The following is a 26,036-nucleotide window of genomic DNA, read 5'->3' on the forward strand; positions in this document are numbered from 1 at the left end:
AGTCTAACGCAGACTTACAAAGGCATCTTACAAAACTGGGAACTGGGCAACAAAATGGCAGATGAAATTAATTGTTGATAGACACAACATAATGCACATAGGGAAGCATAAACCTAACAAAACTCTTTAGAAACAGATCTTGGGGTCATTCTGGGTAGTTCTTTGAAAACATACAAGAGAACCCTGGTGAATCTAGAAAGAAGCAGAAGCTCCAGAGAGAATATTATTGCAAACTTTATGATTGAGTAATTCTGGCTCTGAGGTAAAAAAATGATCCCCCTCTTCAAATAAAAGATGTTTTAGACTTTTTTTTTAAATTATGCTCAGCAACTTAGAGCAAAAGGAAATAAAACAAATTCTGCTATGGGTGTGTGTGTTTTGTTTTTTTTTTTAAACTAAATAACACATCTTCATCCTGCGACTCAGCCATGGCTGATCTAGTATCTCATCAAACTGTGGGTATTGTGTAACTCATGTTTTCTTGGATGTGATTGGCAGTAGCAGATGGCTGAAACAAATTTAAGAGGGCAGTGCAATATTTGTAAGAGACCTGATCATGAACATGAGAGAATAATAATTTATCTTGTTATATTCATTGAGCCAAATTTAGCTCAGGTATAAGTGGACATAACTACATTTAACTCAACAGAGTCAAAAGAATTTAACTTTTGTGTAGCATACCTATTTTGTATCTGGTGGTTCTATTTTAAAGAATCTTGCTATAAATGTTGGGGAGATGCTCATATGAATTTAGCTCTGTGGCTGTTTAATTTTATTTATTTGGCTATTTAATTTTATTTGTAAACATTCCTCCTGATCTAAATAGCTATGGAAAGGTACTATTAAAATTAAGACATAACAGTGATGAATTCACTTCCCCAAAGCATTGGACAATTAATTTAAAAATATTTTAAAATAGATGTGCATACATAATTAACACATCACATTACACTCAAACAAGTACATTAAAATGATATTCTTAAGGTTGAGGGGGTGGCTGTGTTAGTCTGTATCCACAAACTACAAGAAGGCCTGTGGCACCTTGCAGACTGACAACAGGTGCACCTTATGAAGCGGGTCTTTCCCCACAAAAGCTTATACTCCAAAAAATCTGTTAATCTATAAGATGCCACAAGACTTCTCATTGTTTGTTCTTAAGGTTGTACATTCAAGTACTGAACAAATAAGGAAATCCCAGAATTAAGATCTCCTATTAACGTGCAATTCAGCTACATTTTGCCTATGCGTTATGAAACTTTTTATTTTTATGATGTAAAAATGTTTCAGATAATTTTTGGTTTGAAAATGTGACTTTTTGAGTCATTAAAAACTAAAAATGTTATTTTCAGTGTGTCTTGAAACAATTTTTATTTTTTCTAAACTGCCAACAAATTGAAAAATTCATTACATATCCAGCTCTACATAGCATCTGGGATGCGCTGTGCTCAACTGATGAATAGCTATTCAGTGTGGTCTTTTATCTTAATTGTTCAGTGTGTGGACCAAGGGCTTATTTATTGCACACTATTAAAACCCTGTAGTGAATCAAGAATGATTAATTCCCTCAAAAGCTCATCAAAGGTGCCCATTAGTATGGTATCTGGGTGATTTTCAGTTATCCATTTATCTTCACAAGACTTTCTGATGGAAGCAGGTGGTGCTTTCCACATTTTATAGGGGGCAAGAAAAGGTATAAAGAAAATAAGGTCAATTAAATTTGGGTGCACAATTTTAGCTGCCGAGGAGTTGATTTTCAAAGAGCTCACCATTATATAGAACACCATGTATTCAGTTATAAGTCCTACTAAATTCACTTCAGGTTTGGAGTAAAAAGCAGAACTAGGGGGCCTCAGTCAGGTACCCAGAACATGAGGATCACATATGGTAAGTCTACGTGAGGGAAATAAGTCAATTTCGGGCGCATAATTCTAGCTATGGCATTTGTAGCTAGAATCGACATATCATCAGAATTGGCTTACTTCCCTAGTGAAGTCCGAGCCTCTTTAGTCTCATGTCGACATCGTTTACTCAAAGCAATATGTGGAGTACAGGGGCAACAGCCAAGCCCAGAGAGGACGATTTTGCCATGGCTTCACCAGACATGCAAAATTGAATGCTGGAAGATTGACTGTAGTGCATTGATCTTCCAGGAAGTATAGATAAGGCCACAATTAATGACTTGCTAAGCATCACACAAGGAAATAAAGCATAATAACCTAAAATAATACATAATACAGAAAAGTCTATAATCTACTCGCCTAAAATGATGCCTGAATTTTGCTTCCAAAGTGGTGCAGCAATAACTACTATCTCAAATTACAGTACACTTGCATATTTGCTGTATTGATATTGATGTGTTTCTGCTTAGCAGCTTTGCCAACACTTCTACTGCTTGCTGGTCTATTAGAAGACACATTTAGGGGTAAATTAGAGCTAAAGAACAGCTTAAAATACTGAGACACGTGGTTGGTGTCTGTAAACAAACTTTGCCAGATTGCAGGAATTTTGGTCCCATGGAGAATAAGTGACACTGGGCTAATTAAAATCATGCCAGACTAAAGATGTTGCCAGACCAGAATGTGCCAGACTAGAGCGGTTCAACCTGCACTGAGTCCTTTTGAGCCATCATAACCTGGGATATTTTTCCCCCATTCAAGTCTCATTTTCAGAAATTGCTGGACCATTTTGGCTGAAGTTTTCATAAAAGAACAGCAACAACAAGACTGAGGAAGATATGCAGCACATGAAATTTCAATCCAAACTGTTTGTTTGGCAAAGAGATGAGCAATTGAAAAGTAGAGTCATACAACAGTAATTGTTGGGCAACTTTAATAATAGGCAGGGCTACTATCTTTACTTATAATTGAGCTCATGTCACCTAAAATACTCTATCCTTTGGCCTGTGCAACCAGTAGTTTTTGTATTATTTCTTTTAAGTGCGTACTAAAGTCAGTTTAAGGACCAACTCACACCTAGTAACAGAGAGGTAGCCGTGTTAGTCTTGTACTCCAACAAAACAAAACAACAGAAATGTAGCACTTTAAAGACTAATGATGCATTTATTTATTTATTTATTGTCCTCTGTACTTATAAATGTAAGTCTGTATTGGAAATGAGATTGACCTGATGAAGCGGGCCTGTCCCACAAAAACTCATCACCAAATAAATCATTTTGTTAGTCTTTAAAGTGCTACATTTCAAACCTCGTAGTTATACTGTCTCTGGGCATCTATTTTTATGTTTGGCCTTGGATTGCTGCTTATTCCTCTTTGATGCCAGTACAACTACTAATTCGTGGACTATAACCTGGAGTTTACTGAATTTCCTTGGTACTGAAATAGGAAGGCTTTTGTAGTTCCTCAGCCTGGTCATTTTTGGCTTACTATGTATTCTTGCTCTGAATTTAGCTTGTGACTTATAATTGTAACATCATCTACACTAGTGGAAAATAATTTGGTTAAAGCATAGATCTGAATTCCTTTATGGATCAAAAGAATAATAGATTAAAACACAGTAAGTTTGATTTTTCTTTTTTGAGTGCTTCAAGATGTGTCAGGCTCAAATTGCCTGTTTCATCCTTTAGAGTTAAAACACAAAGGATTGGTCAGGCACAGTCTAATTGGAAAAGAAAGCTCCTTCACCCATGCCAGTGAAAGGCAACATCTTTTGCTTGTTTCCTAAAGAGGGGAAGCTGGCAGTAGGGAAGTGTTTGCTTTTAGAGCATATATATTGCTCTGTAAGTGTGACCTGAAGTTATTAAGTTAGAGCTGCAGTTTTTAAGGTATATTCTTTAATACACCATGCAAATGTTCATGTTGAAAGACATGAGGCACTTTAACATTATTCATTGCAGTCTAGATGATTAAAAGTACAAGGAACTGTCAAAGCTTAATATGCCAAATAATCATTCCTTGCAACAGAAAATTTATTACACCATTAAATTTATTCCTAGCAGGTTTTCCAAAGTGAAATCATGAACTGCTATAAAACTTTTATTGCATGTTTAATTTATTTCTCGCTCTAGTCAGGAAACCTCAGACTTATTCTAGCATGACTAGTATAATTTGTTAAATGTATCAAAACATAATTTGGTTTATTTGTTGATGCTCTGTGCCTTGGGAAATTCCCCATCCCCTGCCAATCCTCTAGAGGGTGCTAGTACAAACCCTGTTTACCTGTCTTTTGGCCTAAAAGATCAGAACAAGCATGAATTCTCTGTACTTGTATTTGATGCCCGCCCATGCTTTCATCACCACACTACACCTTGGTTGAGGGCCTAGGTATTTTACCATTACAAACACATGCCTTCAGGGACTCCAGGATAAAAATGTCCCCTGGGCTGAAAATTGTTTTAAAAGTCATTGCCTCGTACAAGCTGGGTTGAAAATAAAGCATGGGGCCTGATTCTCTACTGTATTCTCCCTTAGTGTCATTTACACTTCTGCAGAGTTGGTGTAAAATACTTTCAGTTCAGAATGATAGTGTTTTTATGCACCCATTATACAGATTTCAGTGAACAGGCAAGGGACAAAGAGACTCAAAATACAGGGGATTGATGTGTGTGTATGTATGTCTTATAAAAGTAACAACATCTATCAACAGAGAATCTTATAAATAACATGATTTATGGGTTTGCATAATTTATGGATGTCTCCCATATGGTTAATGAAGGGGTAACATACATGGCACGCATACCCCTTTAGCTATACCAAAGCTTCTCCATAGATAAAATATTGAAATATTTAACAAATACTCTCTTGTCTAGGAAAGTAATGGGCGATTTCTAGTCTGAAGAAAATATCCCTCTCTAGATACAAGGAGTAGCTGATCCAAAAGAAGACAAGAAGGATCAAAACTCAAACCATGCTCACAGCCCAAAACAGGTAGTCCTGTGGTCAAATTAATTTGTGCATTTGAAATGTTAAAGGAATGGATTGCTAGTTTCATTCAAGTGTGTTTGTTGAAAGGATATCGGTCACTGGTGCTTGGGCATAGTGCAAGCCTGGAGAACAGAGTCCTCTGCTCTGATGTCTGGTGTTGTCCATCTAGTCGCTGTGTTGCTGGGCAGGACTACTTTTTCTGGGTTAGATGCTCCTGCAGCCTTGTTGCATTTGTATCTCTGGTCTGTTCCCTAAAAGGGCTCAGGCTAGGCTTGGCCTTTCCCCTCCTGAGAAAATCTGTGTCTCTCTTTCAGCCCTGCATATAGTCAGTCCCCTGTTTTCCAGCTAATTCCATCCACTTGCTCTGGAATCACATTCCTTCACTGCCACAGGAGATGCTGTCAGACAGATGTCAGGTTGGGATTTCTTCCAGTCTTCCATGGCCATCTCCTTTTTCAGCCCAATTCCTGATCAGTCAGTATTCCTGGGAATAGACCTGACCCCTCTCACTCTGTGGCTTCTGCATAGTAGGAACAAAAAATGTACACTCAACTCTGAAAGGTTTTGACAGCTACTCTGGGCTTGTTCATAAATCAGAAACACAGGGACACACAGGAATTTGCGTAGAAAGTGGCACATCTGTCAAAATTAGTATAATTTCTGTGTTCCCTCAATCTGTGCTCTGATTTCTCATGGATCTAAACAATAATTGTCTGTGATATAGGGATAATTCTGTGAGGGGTACAGACCATCTTAAACAGCTACCAATATTGGATGCCATCCTCTCCAAAAGGAAGCTTTGGGAATGTCTTCGAAATGTACTGAGCTACTTCATCTCTGGCCCTCGAATTCAGTGTGCTCTTTGCTGCGTTCACATAGCTACTGACTGCTTTGGATCTCCTGCAAATGATTGTCAACATTAGGTACCAAGGAGACAGAAGTACGCGTTCGTTATTTAAATGTGAGACCCAGAAAGCATAGCAAGAGGAAATGGTAGGAAACAGGCCCTCAGAGGAATACGCTTATGAAAGCACGGAGGAACTGCTAAAAGCACGTGGAATGCCATCCTGTACTGGACTAGTTCTGTCAAGCAACCAGTGCGCTTACACAGTACTCAGAGGTAGTTATAAGTCCTCATAAAGAACATGCTAAGAAGTGTTATAAGGTGTTGTCCTTTAAATGGTCAGATCTTTTAGCTTGTAATAGACTAGGCAAAGCACATTCTCCACAAAGAGCAGGATTATACATTTTTATTAAAGCTCGTGCTTCGAAATCAAAAGTCACGTGACACAGCTTTAGAGGAAAGGCTTTGTGCATCTGCTATTACATTGCCGACATATCCGCTCCTCACCCCCTAATGCTCTGCTTCTCCTGCATAGTTCTGAATTATACGTACTTATTGCCTATGAAATCTAATCCAGGTTCAGGGCAAGAAACAATGTTTTGAGAATGCTGCATAATTTGCCCTTTGCCTATGTCAGTGTTAAAGTGACATTTATAGTGGCTTTTTAAGCAACAGAGTCGTATCCATTTTTGAGAAAAACTGATCAAAACTGCCTTTAGCAAGAAGTAGATCTGTATCTGATATGGACCCTTCTCTCTGTTGCATTGTAATGCATTTTGAGCCAGCAAAGTATCAATGCACAACCTGACTCATGCTTGGTAAAAAGCATGTCTGCATAGCTGGGCACAGCGGCAGGTATTTGCAATACCCACGTGACTTTTCTAGCACGTCAAAGTTCCATCTGCTTGAAAATACCATTCTCATTCTCCTCAGCAGGGGGAGTCATGTTGTTATAAATACAGGTCCAGATCCTGGGTCTGGATGAAGTGCACTTGGCACCCTTCGGGGACCAGGGTGGAGTCTCAAGCTAAAGCACAGTACATCTTTGCACCCCCCCAGTCCTTGTGCAGAGCCACTTCTTGTGCAAGAGTTCTGATACTATCCAATTGTTCATTGTTAGTTTTAACTGATTGTATTAGTATTCATAGGTGCTGGGACCAAGCTGCTGTAGGGGCTTGCAGTTTGGTTCAGTAGCTCTCAGTGTCCCCGCCACACAAATTGTTCCAGCACTCCTGTTCATATTTTAATGCTTGTTTATTGTTCACCCTCTGGTTTACAGTTTGTCAATTGGAAGGGACTGCAGTAACTCAGGATATTGCAATATTTGTCACGTACCATATGTCAGCATGTCTTATGCATGTTAATGTGCCTTTTCTATGCAACTAAATGCTCAATAATTTTCTCTTCACAAAAATCAAGAACAGCATGAAGCTGAACTTCATGTCACTCATCCTTAACAGTAAAGTAAATAAGAGTAAAGTTGTTTGAAATTTAGTGGAAGATTATTTCCAATTCATCCCACACAGTCTCCCTTATCTGTGCTCCGTCAGCTCATAACGAGTTTGTAATAGGTTACATGGAGGGTATTTGCAGCATGCATTTTTCTTTCTTAATTCTTGTCTAGTTTTTCATCTTCTGTGCTAATTTACCATGAGCCGTTTCTCCAATGAGTCTGAAACTCATGAGCACAAGTACCTTATTGTGCATATGCCAATGTAATGCATCTATGGGAATTGAAATATGCATTTGCATGTCACTGCTGTGCAGTGATAGATGACATAACACAATAGCAACAATCCAGATGTTATTTAGCTAGAGTGAACACACATTTAATTTCACCCGTCACAAGAACCTGTTTGGTGAGAGGTAATATTTTAATATTTGAAATGTTGGCAAGGGCCCTGTATTACCTGCAATAAAGAGAAATACGGTTTGATGGAAAGCCAGAGGCTGAGTGACCATGGTGAGCTAGCAAACGGAGCAGCAAACACCGGAGTTTATGATGGAGAGACAGAGATCCCTTTGTGCATCAACAAGGTGCAAGTACTACTCTTGGTGAGAGTGAGTTTCTTTGGCTGTGTATTTTTTTTCTTTTTTTTTTTTTTTTTTAAAGTAACAAGGTCATTTGGAGTTGTGTGTAAGGCATTGTGTGACCCTTCATTCTTTGGATCTTCCTTGATTATCTTTCATCAAACTTGATCAGGCTTGTGATCACTCTCCCCCTGCTCTAAGTGCCCATGAGAGATCTAGATATCCTTGCAGTTCTGTAAGTCTCTGATTAATTTGGGTTTAATGTAAATTGAAGTGTCATGTCAATAGTTTGGGTTTTTCTTGCATGCTTTTAAAGAATCAGGATGAACCGTACTTTTACCCCACTGCACATTTAATTTTCTTTTTTGCAGTTGTCTCCTGCATAGTTTCCTTTATGTACACAGAGAAACTATCATCCTCAGTGCACTGTGGCACAACTCCACTGTTTCATTCAAATTCATTCCGGGTGTAGTTTACACGAGAGAAACTGCACTGGAGCTATGTGTACATCTCTCTTTCCATACATATCTACGTGTATGTGTGTGCACCACAGGTCCCCAAATTGCAGGGTGTGTCCCCCTTGAGGTGTGTGAAGGAACATCCAGCGGGTATAGTGAAGCCATAGCTCTGCTCTGGTTCCACCATCAGCCACCTTCCTGCCTCCCAACCTTGTACCAGGCCCTGTTCCCAGCTTCAGCATCCCACCCCCACCTCAATCACTGAGCACAGCTCTGCTCCAGGTCCAGGGACAAGGCTGGGGGCGAGGCTGGATGTGGAGCTGCACTTAGCTATGGCCCAGCTCCTGGATCCCACCACATCCTAACTGTGGCCCTGGTTCCAGCCCATCACCAGCTGCAGTACCAGCCTTGGACCCCATCTGTATTCCTCCTCCACTGGCGTTGTGGCCCTGCTCCTGGTTCTGGGGGAGCAGTGGGGAGGGACTGTATAGGAGCAAGGGGACAGGCACAACCCTCCGAACTTTGGGGACTGCTGGTGTATATGCTGGGGTTTGTCAAATAGTTAAATTAATATTCACAAATGGTGTTCTCAAGTTCTAAATAAATTTATTTTTGCCACACCCTGATATGCTATACAATAGATATACAAATGTTTGTACTAGCAGTTATTTCCCTAGAACTCGCTCCATGTTAGGCTAGTTCAGCACATGTGTATATGAAAAAAGAGTAACATTAAGTTATATGATTGCTTAGTATTTTCTTGGCTCTATGCACAGATAAATTAGGAAGTTCAGTGGAATTTTATTTTTAATGACTAGAAGCATGTGACTGCTGAATGGATCATGTCTTGTTCCGTTTGAGTGTGTGCATGGAATGAGGCAAAATTCTATGGGACTAATATAATCAATAATATCAGAAATATGATGACTGCTAAGAATTTTCTCCCATGTCTCATTGTTTGACATAACAGAGGTTTACATGGATATGTTGTAAAGCGTGTGATTCTCATTTCCATTGGTAACCGTAACAGGAATTGCAGCATTAACCAGACTAACAGAACATTTGGGATCATTTTTTGCTTTCATTCTTGTATAGTCATGGGAAGAGTAATGAATGCTTCGTAATTTTGCTGTCATGTTTATGGCAATGACTTTCTGCTTAGATTTTTGGGTCTTGTTTTTACAGGTTTAAATTCAGAAAAAAAGTATATGATGGGTTGGATAACAGAGATCCCCTTCATACAGACACCTTTTGGGCTGATCATACCACTGAGTATGCCTGCCTGCCCTCTGGGGTGCCCCCTGCCACCATGTCCTACTGAGCCATAAGCTCTGGTCTTTCCCAGCTAAGGTACAGAGTACACCCCTCCAAGCAGACTAACACAGAGATACCGAGAACAGCTCAGCTTTGGGAGGGTTCAGTTACAGGGACCTGACAGCACCCAAGAGCACAATCCCAAAGGGATCAACCCCCCCCCCCAAATAATCTCTCTTATATAAAAGTTTTACACACAGACACTCGTAAAGTTTGTTCCCTTTATCAACGAAAGAGAAATCTGCATGGCTATTGTTCCTCTCAGGTTACAAACAAAAGTCGTTCATTAAGTATAAAAAGTTAAGATTTAAGTGGTTGCCAGTGAGGGCAGTCAGATGAAAGTAAGTGCTAAGGTAAAATATACAAAACATGCCAGCCAAATCTAGTGCACTAAGGCTGGGTCTACGCTAGAGAGTTTTGTCAACAGAAGGGGTCTTCTGTCGACATAACTTGGGGAACATCCACACGTTTAAAGCATTCTGTTGACAGATTCTTGACAGAACTCTGCATTTGCCTCGACAGCATTATCCCTCAAAAATTTGAGGCATAACCATCTGTCTACAGAGTGCTGTCGACAGAAGTGCAATGTAGATACTTCTGTTGACAGAGAGGACTTCTGGTTGCCAGACTGCCCTTTGCAGAGCTGCCATTCTGCTTTCTGGCACCAGAGGGCAGTGCAGTCTGGCAGTTATTCATAAACAGGGCACCTTGTACGTAGATGCAACTTTTATATAGACCAGCATCTGATGAAGTGAGTCTACACTCATGAAAGCTCATGCTCAGAACTTTTCTGTTAGCCTATAAGGTGCCACAGGACCCTTCGTTGCTGTTACAGATCCAGACTAACACGGCTACCCCTCTGATACTTGTATGTAGATGCAATCTGTTGACAGACGTTCTCTCGAGATTTCCCTGACAACAGTTAATTCTGTCGACAGATGCTTCTAGTGTAGATATAACCTAAGGCTGTGGCCACACTTGGCCAAAACTTCGAAGTGGCTGTGCAAATGGCCATTTCAAAGATAATTAATGAGGTGCTGAATTGAATATTCAGCACATCATTAACATCAGGATGTTTCCAGCTGTGGTGATTCAAAACTGCCCCTTTTGAAGGTGCACGGCTCAGCATGGCTACGCGGGAGTCCTTTTCGAAAGGACCCCACACATATTGAAATCCCCTTATTCCCCTTCACTGAGAGGAATAAGGGGATTTTGAAATGTGCGGGGTCCTTTCGAAAAGGACCCCTGTGTAGCCGCACCGAGCCGTGCGTGTTCAAAAGTGGCAGTTTCGAAGCCCCATGGCTGGAAGTGTCCTAATGCTAATGAGGTGCTGAATATTCAGTTTAGCACCTCATTAGTAATCTTTGAAATGGCCATTTGCATGGCCATTTTGAAGTTTTGGCCAAGTGTGGCCACAGCCTAAGAGAAAATGTTACAAATTAATTTCTCATCCCATTTCTCTTTTCAGGTAAAATTGTTCAGATCAGAGCTGCTCTTTTTTCTGACCTGGATCAAATATCTTCTCCCTCCTCCTTTTAGAGTTCTTTTGTTTCAGGTCTTTTCTTGTGGTGGGGAGCAGTCTGTGAAGCCAGCTAAAGACATAGATTAATGAATGCATTGATATTTTATATTTCTAACTTCACACACAAGAATGATACATGCACACAAATAGAACACATACTTTCAGAGGATTACAGGCTCTTGAATGATAGGTTACTTGCCACATTTTGCATAAAACATCTAAGAATATTGTAGCTGTATATTCAAATTCAAAAATGTATTTCCATAAAAATATGGATGTGCAGTATCACAAAGTACTTAACTGCCTCCTAAGTTCATCCATATTCAGGAAAAGATTTAAGTGGGTGTTTGTTTCATGACCATCAGTGATACTGAAATGTACTTGAAGACAAGCAAACACTGCTTTTCAGAGCTGGGATGCTTTTACTGAATGGGAGTTACACGGTGGAACTATTTTGGTGGTTTCCAATTTGGTGCTTTCTGCTTTTGCTAGCTCATACATGCTCTCCCCTTGTCACTTTCTATGTCTTTATGTAAAACTGTCTATTCCTGTTCCCAAATACACTCAGTACATTTCATGTACCCTTTCTGAATACCTATTGCCATTGTTGAGAAGCAGCATGGTTTGGTGGATAGGGGTATAGGCCAGTGCTCAGCAACCTTTATCACCTCATGGCACACTTCAGCACTTGTTTATAATTTCATGGCTGACATGATATATAACCCAATCCCCTCCCCTTCCCCTAGCTCCACCCCCTGTTGTAACTTCATTCCCTTCCCCGGGCCAGATGCCCCCTGCTTTAACCCAGTACCCTTCCCCTCTTCCAGAACCAGGCACCCCCAACTCCCCACTGTAATCCATGCCCCCACATCTCCCCCCAGAGTCAGGCCCCCTGGCCCACCCCAACTTGATGCTTGTGACTCTCAAGAGCTTCTGCCACTGCTGCTGCCACCCTAGAGCCTCTGCCTCAGACCTGCTGCCGCCACGTGCTTCTCCAAGTGGTGGGGCTCATGAGCATAGCGGCAGATGGCCCTCCTGGCGCGCAGCTCTGAGGAGGAGCTGCATTTAATGGCTCAAAGAGCCACATGCAGCTTGAGAGCTGTGGGTTGGCCACCCCTAATCTATTCGATTAGTTTTAAATATTTTTTTCTCAGAATTTGATGGCACACTCAAACCTGCTTCATGGCACACCAGATGCAGAGCGCTGCTATAGGTGACTAGTGGGAGGTAGGTAAAGGAAGAACCAACTAGGAAAAAGTACCACCCTCTGTAATCACTCCTCATAACTTGTTCCTGCCCCCCAGACTGGGCATCACCATTCCCTCACTGTCCCCTGACCACTGTTTAGGGGCCACACTTCCTCCTAACTGGTCCCCTGTTTATTCCCCAGTGGAGGGCAGAGAGTGCTCTGTGTGCTCCCAGGTCGCCTCTGGTCATGTTGCAGCACAGCAGCTGCGTGGGAGAGCAGCCTCTGCAGTGCACTGTGCAGCACCCCAGGCAGGCAGTGCAGCAGGAACTGAAAGATGAAAGGTTCTGGCCCCACCTCTTCCCTTCCAGGTCTGCTGCTGACATCTTGCACCACTATAACATCTCAGGAAGGGGCATGTGACCAGGTCTGCCCCCATTTGCCTTCTCCCTGCATTGCCCCTGTGCGATTGGGAGCTCAGAGACCCAAGTGTTCTTACTAACTGTACCTGTGATCTATTACACAGCACTGGGCAGGTCATAAGAACGGCCATACTGGGTCAGACCAAAGGTCCATCCAGCCCAGTATCCTGTCTGCCGACAGTGGCCAGTGCCAGGTGCCCCAGAGGAAGTGAACCGAAGACAATGATGAAGCGATTTGTCTCCTGCCATCCATCTCCCGCCTTCAACAAAAGGCTAGTCACCATACCTTACCCCTTGCTAATAGCCATCTATGGACCTAACCTCCAAATATTTATCGAGCTTTTTTTAACCTCTGTTAGAGTCCTGGCCTTCACAGCGTCCTCTGGTAAGGAGTTCCACAGGTTGACTGTGCGCTGTGTGAAGAAAAACTTTCTTTTATTAGTTTTGAACCTGCTACCCATTAATTTCATTTGGTCTCCTCTAGTTCTTATATTACGGGAACAAGTAAATAACTTTTCTGTATTCACTTTCTCCACACCATTCATGATTTTATATACCTCTATCATATTGCCCCTCAGTCTCCTCTTTTCTAGATGAAAAAGTCCCAGTCTCTCCAGCCTCTCCTCATATGGGACCCGTTCCAAACCCTTAATCATTTTAGTTGCCCTTTTCTGAATCTTTTCTAATGCCAATATTTCTTTTTTGAGGTGAGGAGACCACATCTGCATGCAGTACTCAAGATGTGGGCATACCACAGTTTTATATAGGGGAAGTAAGATATTCTTCTTATTTTCTATCCCTTTTTTAACTATTCCTAACATCCTATTTGCTTTACTGACTGCCGCTGCACACTGTGTGGAGGTGACTTCACTTCTCTGTGCCTCTGTAATAGCAACGTTGTCACTGCGGCTATCCAAGTATTGGGAAATTAATATGGTGCTGAATGGGTGCTGGCAAACATCAAAATTAGACTACAGGAGAACAAAGAAACTTGTAAGCTTCCTAGGCTCAAAGACAAGAACTTTTCTTGTTTCTCTTCATCGTGAGCTAGAAGAACGATCAGCTTTCAGAATTGGTTTGATTGCTAATCTGATTACTGGAGCTGGGAAGCTAAATTGAAACGAAATAAATGAAGGTTTTTGGGAGTTATGAAGTAATTAGGGAATTATCACAGAAATGAGAAAGCAAATACAAGTTGGTGGACTATTTTGGTAAGCTGGCTATAAGAGCATTTAAGTTGATGCAGTTAAACAAAGCCTACAATAGAAGTGGAAATCATATTTTAGGAAAGATAAGCACTAATAGGGGAATACTATAGACCGTGATACAGCTTCACAGAAATTATTTCTGGAGAGGGAATATAGCCTTGCGGGGTAGATAACCAGATGGCAGGGAGGGAAATTTTCAGCAGAGGAACGGGTAATTCCGATGGTAAATCTGGAGAGACAGACAAGACTCACTAACCTCCTTGGTCATTGTGTTCTTGCTGTTTGTATGTCTCAGATATGTGTCTGACTCGCATAATGATGGTTTTGAAAAAGAATTGTTGGTTTTATAAATGACCAGGCTTGAAATGCTGCCTCAGGAATATGCATGCAAGAGCATATGTCAGACACAAGCATATACAGGAATTTACTGAAATTCATCCCTGCATAGCCTCATTTACACAAAAACGTCACAGACCATTTCATAGACTGTTGTGTGTGTGTGTGTGTGTGTGTGTGTGTGTGTGTGTGTGTATATATATATATATATATATATATATATATATATAATATATATCTGAAAGTCACTAAAATCCAAAGTGCAGCAAAGAGATTGATTGATTGATTGTTTAATGCATTGATTGAAAGGATCAGGAACGATCTCTGTCAAAAACAGGACTAGGGAGAATGCAGTTGTTTTTGAGCACTAGAAAATGGGTAAGCCTGAGAGAGTGGAAGATCATGCATCACATGCCTATGTTACCACAATCATGTATCTGTGAATGTGTAGAATGAATGCACCACTGTATTGTTTTTATTATTTCACTGCCTCACGGCTCATTGTATGAAGCATAAAGGTATGCAAATAAAGGATTTTTTGGTTTTGCTTGAAATTCAGAAAAATTGTAAAAAGAATGTTTTTGTCTGTTTCACCAAAACAATTTTTAAAAAAAAATTAATCAAATCAAAAAAGGTAAAAAAAAATCATTTGAGTGAGCTTTTTATTTAAAAAAAACCCTTTCAATGCATTTAAAGGAAATTTAAAAACAAAAAGTAGCATCAAATAAAAGAATCAAAACTTTTCATTTTGAGGTTTTCTAACTTTTTTTGCACAGTTTCATAGAACCATAAAAGGGCAGGATTAGAAGGGACCTCAACAGATCATCTAAACTAGTTTCTAGCACTAATGTCAAGAAAAAGTAACAATTAGACTATTGCGGAGAGGTGTTTGTCTAAAAAACATCAACTTCTAGTGACAGAGATTCTATCTCCTCAGAGTCAACATAAATTTGTAAAACTTTTTTTAAATGTCACAAAATCTGCATTTTTCATTGAAAAAGATTTTAGCCCAGCTCCAACTAGGTATGGTACATGCAATAGGCACACTAAAAAGTTTAATTTCTAGTTTTAGAAGTATTACAGATTTCAGCAATATTCTGCATGTTAGATATTTGTAATATCACTATCATATCTGAAATTGGAATAAGCTCATAAGTCTGAGCACTGTACAAATAATAAAAGACCTAAAGAGTTACCCATCTAAATGTTCACATTAATGAAAGCCCTGTACTTGGTATGCTTTCTTTTATTCTCATAATTTTATTGCTGATATGAAGATGAGATGGAATAACCCACATGTGACAGTGATGTTGCTTAGCACGCTAGTGGAAGGCTCTGAGACTGCAATGATGAGAGAAGCATAGAATAAAATATGAATGTGGCCCTAAACGCTGTTGCAGTGCTGAGAGATCATTTAGCTTGGGAGACACAGTCCAGATGGCAGCTGACTGGCAATTCTTTATTGAATTATCTGGTTATGAGCTGGCATTCGTGTATTGAGCTGTCTGCTAACAAACACAGCAAAATGAATATGAAATGTAGAGTTTCCTAGAGTGGTCTGTCTCTGAGAGTTGAGTGAGCAGCTAATAATGCAAAACATAGTCAATGCATTTCTGTTTGTGAATTTTCCAAGAATGGGCTATGATTGTTAACAAGTTTTTCATTACTTGAAATTATCAGAGTATATTATGCAAACCAGTGTCCGCCACTGGCTTTTTTTCATACTGTGTGATCCTTCAAACATTCATTAATGACTCTGGTCAAAGTCACAAGATACTATTTTTGTTCCCTGGCTGGGTGGTCCATTCCTACCTGAAACAATATTTCTAATGCATTTTTGTTACAAGCCCCAAACTCACTTTCCCAGCACATTAACACAAACAATATTTCATGGGTGGGAAGTTGTTGTAGAGCAAAGATAAAAGGCAGACATCCTCCCCTGCTCCCCCCCAAAAAAATCTAATGGAAATGGTGTTGAGTGTTCTTGAATTTTCTGTTTACTAGTCCACTTTTCTATTTGCCTTTTACTGCCCACTCTTTCTTAGCGAGTGTGGAGTAACTGCTGCTTCTATTCAGAGTTTCCTCCTGACATCTTCTCCGCTTGGAACTTTCCACTCCTCCTTGTAATTGGTACATGACTGAGCAAGTAGTGTAGGTTCCGTGTCAGGATGAGAATTACCATTTATCACCAAAAAGTGCTTGTTCGTTAACAAACCCAATAAAATGGTGTTGCAAAGGTAGATGTGAAAGTAGCTTCCTACTGATTTGAGATTCTGTCACTCCCATCCCATCTCTCCTATTCCAAATGTCCTCTGCTTTTGTGACCCCCACAAGGAGATTATTTTATTTTTTGAGTTTGTAGCTCTTCAGGCCGTCAGTGGCAGCTACAGCCTTCCATTCCAGGGGGTGCACTGCCTCTCCGCTGTCATATCCTTCACCTCGCTATCTACCATACCCAATCCCAGTCGCATCCTTGCCACCAGCACTGCAACCCAGCCTGATGCAGAGAGAAGGCTGTAGGTTGGAGAGTGAGGTGTCCCACACTCAGCCTGTAGTAGCAGCGGTTGTCCTGTGGGATTGGACCCAATTCCTAGCTCTGTGGCTGGTGACCTTGCACTTTGGATCATGATGCTGCTCAGGTTTGGTCTAGCTGTCCTTTTGAGTGTGATGGAGGGGTGGCCTGGCCAAATCTGAGGTGGTGATGCAACCTGGCGCATGGAGCTACAGCCCCTGGAGTGGAGAGCTGGGTCCAATCCCAGGGATTGTGAACTGATGCTTCAGTGTTTTTGTGCACCTGTAATTAGAGCCTTGCAAATCCAGTAGCTATCTGCAGGTATATGAATCCATTATGTGGATGCAGATATCTGTGGTTTATTTGCAGATATACATGTGGATACAAGTTTTATAGCTAGTATGACAGGGTCAGGCCAGAGCGCTAGCTTGCAAAGGGAGGGAGACAGCTCTAGAGAGCAAAACCAGTCCTGGCTACACGGGTGTTATCACAGGCTGAGCACCAGGGGAAGAGGCAGCTATAAATCAATTAGGGCCAGCTGGTTCCAACTGAGGCTGCCATGGGCCTTTAAAAAGCCTTCCCCAGTGGGCAGGGAGAGAGCGTGAAAAAGAGGTTGGAAAAGGGTGAGGACATTAGAGCAGTCAAGGAGAGAGTTAGAAAGCAGTGAAGGAGACCATCAAGCACTTGGGAAACACCAGGAGAGGAGCCCAGGAGCGTTTGGGCTCTCTGTGCCTGGTAACTTCAGGGCTCTGCTGGATGCTGGGAGGGACAGGTCACTCTGCCCTGTTGGAGCAGGGAGCTCTTACCCACTGTGCTTTGAGCCAAGGGACCAAAGCCCAAACACTGGCAGGGGCAAGTGGATCCCATACCATGGGACTGTGGACCGACCAGAGTTTTGGGGCCCAGGAGTGATACTGACCCTACCATACTAGAACCATGCAAATTTGCAGATATCCACTTAATATCTGAGGGTATCTGCACCCACAGAGGTGGATGCTGATATCCGCAGATCATTTCTGGAGATGTGGATACCAATTGTATATAGCTCCATAGTGCATCAAACAGAGCATACCTTCCAAGTCTGGTTTACAGGCTATCAGTAAAATAAGTCAAGAGTACATGGTTGATACCTTTCCTGGATCACAGGTTGATTTAGACAGGGATCAGAAGAGCCGATTTAAATTAAAAAGCTAAAAGTTATGGCGATGATCAATTTCCTGGCTAGTCTTCAAAGAAAGTTTTAAAACTGATTGTGTCACTGCGGTTTTGGCTTGTTTGAAGAAACCTGATTCACAAATGAAAAAGTTCTAAGTAATCAAACATGACGTTGTGTTCAAGCACAGTAGTTCATTTTTGTCCTTTTAAATCACTTATGACATGTTCTTTAGTCAATCCAAATTGTTCATTCAAAGCAAGTGCACTTTTCCTGACTAAACCTTGACTCCAGTCAATTCTGAAGTATAAAAGTGTTCCTATTTTTAGAGTGCAGCAAAGAATCTTAATTTTTCTGTTTTTGTTGATACTCTTGTAAGAGTCAGAAGGATGATCTTGGTGGATAAAAGAATGAAAAGGTACTCGAGAGATCTGGGTTCATTTCCCAGCCTCCATTCTCCAGCTGTAAGGTGGGTGATGTTGCCTCACAGAAATGTTATGAGTTACACGGATATTGTAAGCATATTATAAGTGCCTGAACAAACAAGTCCAACTATGCATATTTTATTTTGTTGAAGTTTTCCTTTGTGCATCAGTTTATGCAATTAGTTCAATCAAGAACTGCATCTGTTGTAACTAGAGCTGGTTGACAGTTTTTTGTTAGCGTGACTTTGTTTTTAACCCAAAATACCCCTTTTGAAAATTGAACTCTTCTAGAGTGAAAATGATGGTTCCCTGGCTGCCAGTGACATTGAGAAGTTTCCTGGAGGGCTAGCTTCCGAGGACAGAAAAACAGATTTTTCAGGCTCTCCGCTAGCTTCCTGGGGTGGGGAGGAAGAGTGTGTCAGGTTTTCTGTTTCTTCATCTGCATGGCTGGAAGGCTGTTGTCAATTTCACAACTTCCCAGGCAGCCAGGAAACTGAAAAATTAGACTTGATATGGAAGTTTTCTTCACGTTTCTCTCTCAAATATTTTATGGCTTTGGCATTTTGTCCAACTTTTTAAAAAAGTTTTTCATGCAAAAATTTCAATTTTTTTTCCAGCAGCTAGCTCTAATGGTAACATCACATAGTGACATTCCTGTTTCTGGTATTGTAAGTGCTGTAAATAGGTTATGGACAATAATAAGAACTGTGTGGTGGGGAGTTAAGTTTAAGTGCATAGTCGCTTTTTAGTGTTCTGGTTCTTTGGAGAATTATTATGGTGAAGAGGTGATTGCTGGGATATGCCTCAAAGAGGATGGGAGTCTTTCTGATCTTCAGAGCTTTGTGCATGCTACTGACAAGATTGTTCTTTTGGTTCCCTTACTTCCATTCTTGTGAGACCACACCTGATTACTAAATCTGCTGTGGCAGGTCCTGGAAGGAAAGATCAACCTCAAAGTGTCAGTAGGCACCCATTAAGGGCTTGTCAGATTGATACCAGAGCTCATCCCTACCTTGTAGAAGGTACGGTTCTCGTTGTTGATTCAGTGTCTGTTGTGGAGCACTGGTGCAACATTCCCTCCTTGGCTGGTTTTACTTAAGATACAGACAGTCCTGTTATGTGCTGGCTGTATCTTATTACCTGGTGATGTTTTTAATCCTCACTGAGTTGTACCCACTGTTGCAGTAGCTTCTGCAATTGGAAGTCGTTTCTGTAGCCCCCTCTGATTAGAGCTACCATATTTGAACTTTCAAAATAGGGGACATCCCAGAGAGGAAGTGTATCTATAACCATATCTACCAACTCATGTTGTATACCATATAAGCCATAACATGTTAAGATAACGTGAGTTGGTAGATACTAATACAGGTACAGTCCCTCTCAGGGGTGTCCTCTTTTTTGAAAGTTCAAATATGGTAACCCTGCATCAATACCTCTGTGTGTACACAAACATCTGAACTCCAGCAGCAGATAAGGAAATAGGTTTAACTTACGGGGGGCACTGAGTGGGAGGCCTGTAATAATTATAAGCTGTCTATTACTCTTTAGTATCTGCATCTGGTGTCTGAAGAGTTGATACTGATGGTTTTCAGCTAGGGGAAAACCCTAGCTGGGGAGACCAGCTCATCAGTTTTCCCACACCACCAATGAAGAAGGCCTGGTTATTTTCCAAATTACCACTAGAAGGTGGTTTTGGCCTCATGAAGGCCAAGACTATAACAGTAATAGAGAGATAGCTGTGCTAGTCTATATACTATCAAAACAAAAAAGCAGTCCAGTAGCACTTTAAAGACTAACAGAATAATTTATTAGGTGATGAGCTTTCGTGGGACAGGCCCACTTCTTTAGATCATAGCCATACCAGAACAGACTCAATATTTAAGGCACAGAGAACCAAAAATAGCAATCCAGGTTGACAAATCAGAAAAATTATTATCAAGGTGAGCAAATCAGAGAGCAGAGGGGCAGAAGAGTGGGTGGAAGTCAAGAATTAGATAAAGCAAAGTATGTAAAAGAACTCCTATAATGAGCTAGAAAATTGCCATCCCAGTTCAAACCACATATTAATGTGTTGAATTTGAATATAAAAGAGAGTTCAGTAGCCTCGCTTTCCAAATGGCTGTGAAAGTTCCTTTTCAGTAAAACACAGACTTTCAGGTCATTAACAGAATGGCCCACTTCATTAAGGTGCTACTGACAGGTTTGTGAATCAGGAGTGTTTTTATGTCTGTTTTATGCCCATTAATTCTTTGTCTAGGAGAGTTTGAAGTTTGTCCAATATACAAAGCATGTGGGCATTGTTGGCACATGATGGTATATATGATGTTCAGGAACACAAGAATGTGCCTGTGATTCTGTGAATAACCTGGTTAGGTCCAGTGATGGTATCTCCAGAATAGATATGTGGACAAAGTTGACAATGGGGTTTGTTGCAAGAAAAAGTCCCAGGACTGGTGTTCCTGTGGTATAGTCTGTGGCTGTTGGTGAGAATCCTCATAAGGTTGGGAGGTTGTCTGTGGGAGAGAACAGGCCTGTCATCTAGGGCCTTCTGGAGTGTGGCATCTTGATCAAGGATAGGTTGTAGGTCTTTAATAATGCATTGCAGTGGTTTGAGTTGGGGGCTGTAGGTAATGACCGGTGGTGTTCTGTTCTTGGCTTTTTTGGGCCTATGTTGGAGTAGCTGGTGTCTAGGTATTTGTCTGGCCCTGTCGATTTTGTTTTTTTATTTCTCCTGGTGGGTAATTCAGGTTTATGAATATTTGGTAAAGACCTTGTAGTTTTCAGTCTTTTGTCAGTAGGGTCAGGGCAAATGTCATTGTACCCAAGGGCTTGACTGTAAACAATGGTTCTAGTTGTGTGTGCAGGATGGAAGCTAGAAGTGTGTAGGTAAGTATAGCGATCAGTGGGTTTCTGGTACAGTGTGGTACTGTAAGAGGGCTTAACAAAGATAAGATACATAACAAAGATAAGTTTGTGAAGGATAGGTCCATCAATGCCTATTATTCTGTATGGGTGGGGATGTTATCCATAGTCTCTGTCAATCTGGGAATGATGCACAGGGAATGCACACTTGATGACTACCTGTTCTGCTTCTTCCATCTGGGGCATCTGACACTGGCCATGGTCAGAAGGCCACTGGGTTAGGTGGACTTTGGTTTCATCCAGTATGGTTATTCTTATGCTCCTGAGACTCTAGGATGACTTGCTTGCCTCCACTGATGCCAGCAGAGGCTGTTGGACACCAATATGCCACCATGATTACTGCTGATGTGAGAAGCTACTGCTTGGTATGAATGCCACCTAGAAGGTCTCACTGAGATACTGAGGAAGGGGGAAACCGGGTGGACCAACAGATACCAGACAGGAGCATGTGGTGTGGAAGTACTGATTTGTGACTGGGAAATATGGAATTAATAAAATTCCTTGAATGGCATGGAGAAGAGTGTAGTACGTAACACAGAGGAAAGGAGAGGACTTTGCCTAGGGAAATCATGTTTCACTGACAAAGAAATCTTTATCAGAAGCTCCTTCTTTTTAAGGATTTTCTCAGGATATTAAGAGGAGGATGACAAACATTCGTGGGAGGGGTGGCGACGGAAAGAAAATTAGTCTGATAAAATGTACTTTAGAAAGCCCAGCGAACTTGAAGCTCCTTTTAACTGACAAAATGTATCAGTAAATAAAAATTCAGATCAATAATTGATTTCTCGCATTTTAATATTTGATTTTATTCAGGTGCAGTGCAAACTATGAAGGGCTGTTTTAAACTTCTATTGTGAAGTTCATGATGAGTTGATATGTCTTTTTTCCCCCCAAACACATATTCCTTTCTTGTTTATCATTCTAATCACCAGAAAACAAGCCAGCTAAAAGCATCTTATTTTAGCAGTGTAAGATACACATTTATGAAGTAAGTTGTTTCTAATTGAAGGAAAATGCTGTGTATATCTCCTACACATATGTGATCAAGAATAAAATAGGCTCATGGACTGGTTAGCTCAGTGGTAACAGAATAATGTAATGTCTACTCGTGGCAGCAGTGGGGAAGTATTAACATTATATATATTTGTTTTGTCAGGTGAAACTCACCCATTGCCCACAGGAAGAATCCAATAGCTACTCATATTGATCAGATCAAATAAAATGAGAAAAAGAAGGATTTGATTTGTACATTCATATTTCCAGCTCATGCAGCCAAGTCTTGGCTGATCATAATCTACACAATACATTCCCTGCTCCTGTAATTTCAAACTCAAAGGCATAAATATGTAGCATTGGATTATTTAGGTTGAAAAATATCCCCACAGCTGAAAATCTTTCCTAAACATTAATCACTAAAGGGAATTTTAAAGCAGCTTTATTTAGTTCTGGGTTTTTAAAATTAAAGTATGTTGACATGGTAAACAGCAAGTATTTTACTTAAATTCAGGGCCCCTGCCTCCAAAGTGAATTCCAGTTTTGCATTAATCATGGACAAAGTCTTATTATTTATCAATTTAGAAGATTATCCTCTCTTCTGAGGGACCAAGATATGTGACTACTGAAGCTATATATGGTATTTTTAATAATCTTTGCTGAAAAGATAGTGTGGGAAGCCTGGTTTGCAGAATTTATGGGCATGGAGGCTAGTTTTTGTAGATGGATAAGGGGCAATATAGAAAATGTTCTGTGCCCCAAGCCTCAGAATTTGCCTTCTGTTAGATGATGCTATATCCATTTCAGATATGCTCAGAATGATATTAAAGGGAGTATTAGACTCCAGTGTTTAGTGGTGGGGGAGGGGGGGAAGGTTGGAATAAAAATGCTACAGCTATAATTATATAAGGGAAATATTCTCAAACTCAGCTCTGCATAACTGAATAAGTCATTTTCTGTATTCTGAGTGTGCCTGTGAATCTAAAGACAAGAAGAATATTGCTGCACTTGGAGCAAACTAGTGTTGCAAACATTGCTTAAGATCGTGGAACCATAATAAATGATGTTTATTCTGCTTTCTTGTTCTCGTTCTGGTGTGAGTGTACATATGCTCACATGTGCACACAGGAGTGTAACGCACATGCTTTTGGCCTCTGCATGTCATAAAAATAATTACCCACCGTATATGGTTTATTCAGAGTCTCTGAATTAACTTGCATGTACTGGACATGTATGTTAAATCTTTGTTAGTGTGAAAAAATTCCAGGTGACTTTAACCTAGAAGCAATTTTCATTCATTACAGTAGGGTCTCACTATTTGCGAACTTAATGTTCGCAAATTCAATTATTTGCGAAAGGCTGCTTCCCCCGGGTCCTGGGAAGGAGTGCGAGCAGCTGGTCACCATATTCGTGAAATTCAATATTCATGAGGGTTCTCAACACGGATGGATGATTTTGAAGTACTTGTTTCTCTGTTTCATGCAGCCATTTCTTAACTCTGAATCAGGCCTAGGAATATTGGATTTACATAGAAATAGATTTCTGTTTAACATGCAAATCTAAAACAAGCCGAATCTGTAGCAGATATGAATTGTTTAATTGCTTTTGTTCTTAATTGGATAATTTGCAATTTATACCATTTCAAGAAATTCAATATTGATGAGTAGCTGCTGCTTCATCTATCTAATGGTCAGCAAATTCCAGCAAATACTGATAAATTGATGAATTAATTCATCTACAGTTCAGATTATATTGATGGAATTTGTACTAGTCAATAACACTGAATTGCTTACAATTATTTAAGTTTTTAAAGTGAAAATTTCAAATAGTCTTATTTAAAGTACAAAATAACATAAGTGAATAAAATTTGATTCAGTCTTGTAAGATACTGTCCACATGAAAATTGCTATTGATTAAAAATATCACCTTACATATGTAACAGGTTTCACAACCCGCCTTCACTAATGGAAAGGGTTGTATACATATGGGTCATTATCATTGCTGTCTCTTTTCTAACAGATTTTTTTTTTTTTGTTCAACAGGAAGGTGTGATAACTTATGACAGTGTGCCAGTTTCTGTGGTCATTTATGATGTTCTTTCATTCATTGCAGACAATGAACTTGTGTAGATTTGAGCGTAAGATAAAAATAAAGTCTATATTTATTTATAATTTATTTATATAATTACTATCGTCCTGGTATAAAGCACCATGCATCAATGCATAAGCTTGAAAAGGTCCTAGCCCCTGGTAGTTTACCTAAGTGGCTGAAGTGCAGAATAGATCTTTCTCCAGACCAGCGAGGCTGCAATAAGTCAGTAATCTGTCTCTCTGCAGATCCTGATTAAATCTATATTACTTATTTAGTTCCACAGAACTACAGTCATGTAGCAATAATTGTGCCACAGGATCAAGGACAGCTGCTTTGAAAAGAGAGATCTCTGCTTCACCCCAGTACTTATGAAGCAGAAAGTAAGCACATCATCCTGAATCAACTTTACAGTTTCACTGACATTCTCTCTTAATTTAAATGCTGACCTTTATCTGTTCATTGAACAAATCTACTGGAGACAAAATCTGCCAACATAGGTGAAAAAATTGCCAACTTCCAACAGATGGCACAACTTCAAAAATTCCTATGTAACACACTGTGCCTTGAGTGACTGAAACGCTTATTAATTATCTAAATGGGATTAATTAGGATTGGGGCAGGTATTGTCACATTAGCCTTCCAGCAGTAATCCTCAAATTTTCTTCTTTTTAAATCCAACAATTTTCTTTTTGCCTTTTTTTTTTTGTTAAGAAATTGCTGTTGTTTTAGTGAGACGTGTAAGCTGAAGGTTCACTTACCTCATATGAACAAGGTCCTGACTATTTCAGAAACAAAGAGAAAGTAATCCCTTTGAAGAGTTCAGTGCTGCCCATTGTTGCAGAGTGTATACTAGACAAGATGGACCTTGGGTCTAATTAGATTTGGCTGTTCCAATGTGCATTTTGACTGATGACATATCATTGTCTAAAATGGGCCTGGCATAAGGAGCAAGGGATTTGGTACACAAGTACGGAAAGGAAACAAGTACCTATATAAACTTACATTAAAGACAATAAACAAGAATAATAAAAAGATAGCTTAGATATATTTTGTTTAAGATGCAATGAGTTAATCGAATTCTTATAAAAATGTGAAAATAACATTTTAGTGTTAACATGTAAGTTTTTGAGTGATTTTTGTTCTTTACAGAAAAAAATGTCATGTGTAATTGCAGATCATATATTACACTCCAGTTTCTAGATACAGGCTAATAGGTCTTGGAATAAAGAGCTTCCAAGTTATTGAAAATCAGATTGTGCTCAGCCCCATGTGAGAGCCTGGTGTAGGCAGTGGGAGAAGTATATGGGTTCTTTTCACCCATGAGGATACAAACCGAGAGCAAGGCAGGACTGGAGTCCTTGCTTTCAGGGCAGCATTAGGACAGCACCCTCTCTTCCCTCCCAGGGGAGCTGCCAACCAAAGATGTTGGAGATCTGGCTGGGTCATAGCTTTGTCCTCCCCATGCACTTGCCAGCTGAGCTGTTCAGGAGGTAATAAACTGTGGCCCATAAAGCAGTTGTGTCCAAAAGCAATTTCACAATCACCACAGCCACCCTGCCTCGAGCTAGGCACTGCACCGTCCCCAGCTGGGCACCCCCATGAGATTACCCACTAGAGCTGCACCGCAGGCCCTCTGCTCCAGGACAGGTACCCCCCCACCCCAGCCAGGCACTGCACCCCCTCCCCAAGATTACTCACTAGAGCTGCGCTGCTGCTGGATGAGCCACTTGCGTGAGCCA

This window comes from Carettochelys insculpta, chromosome 8 (genome assembly GCF_033958435.1).
Source record: "Carettochelys insculpta isolate YL-2023 chromosome 8, ASM3395843v1, whole genome shotgun sequence".
Lineage (NCBI taxonomy): Eukaryota > Metazoa > Chordata > Testudines > Carettochelyidae > Carettochelys > Carettochelys insculpta.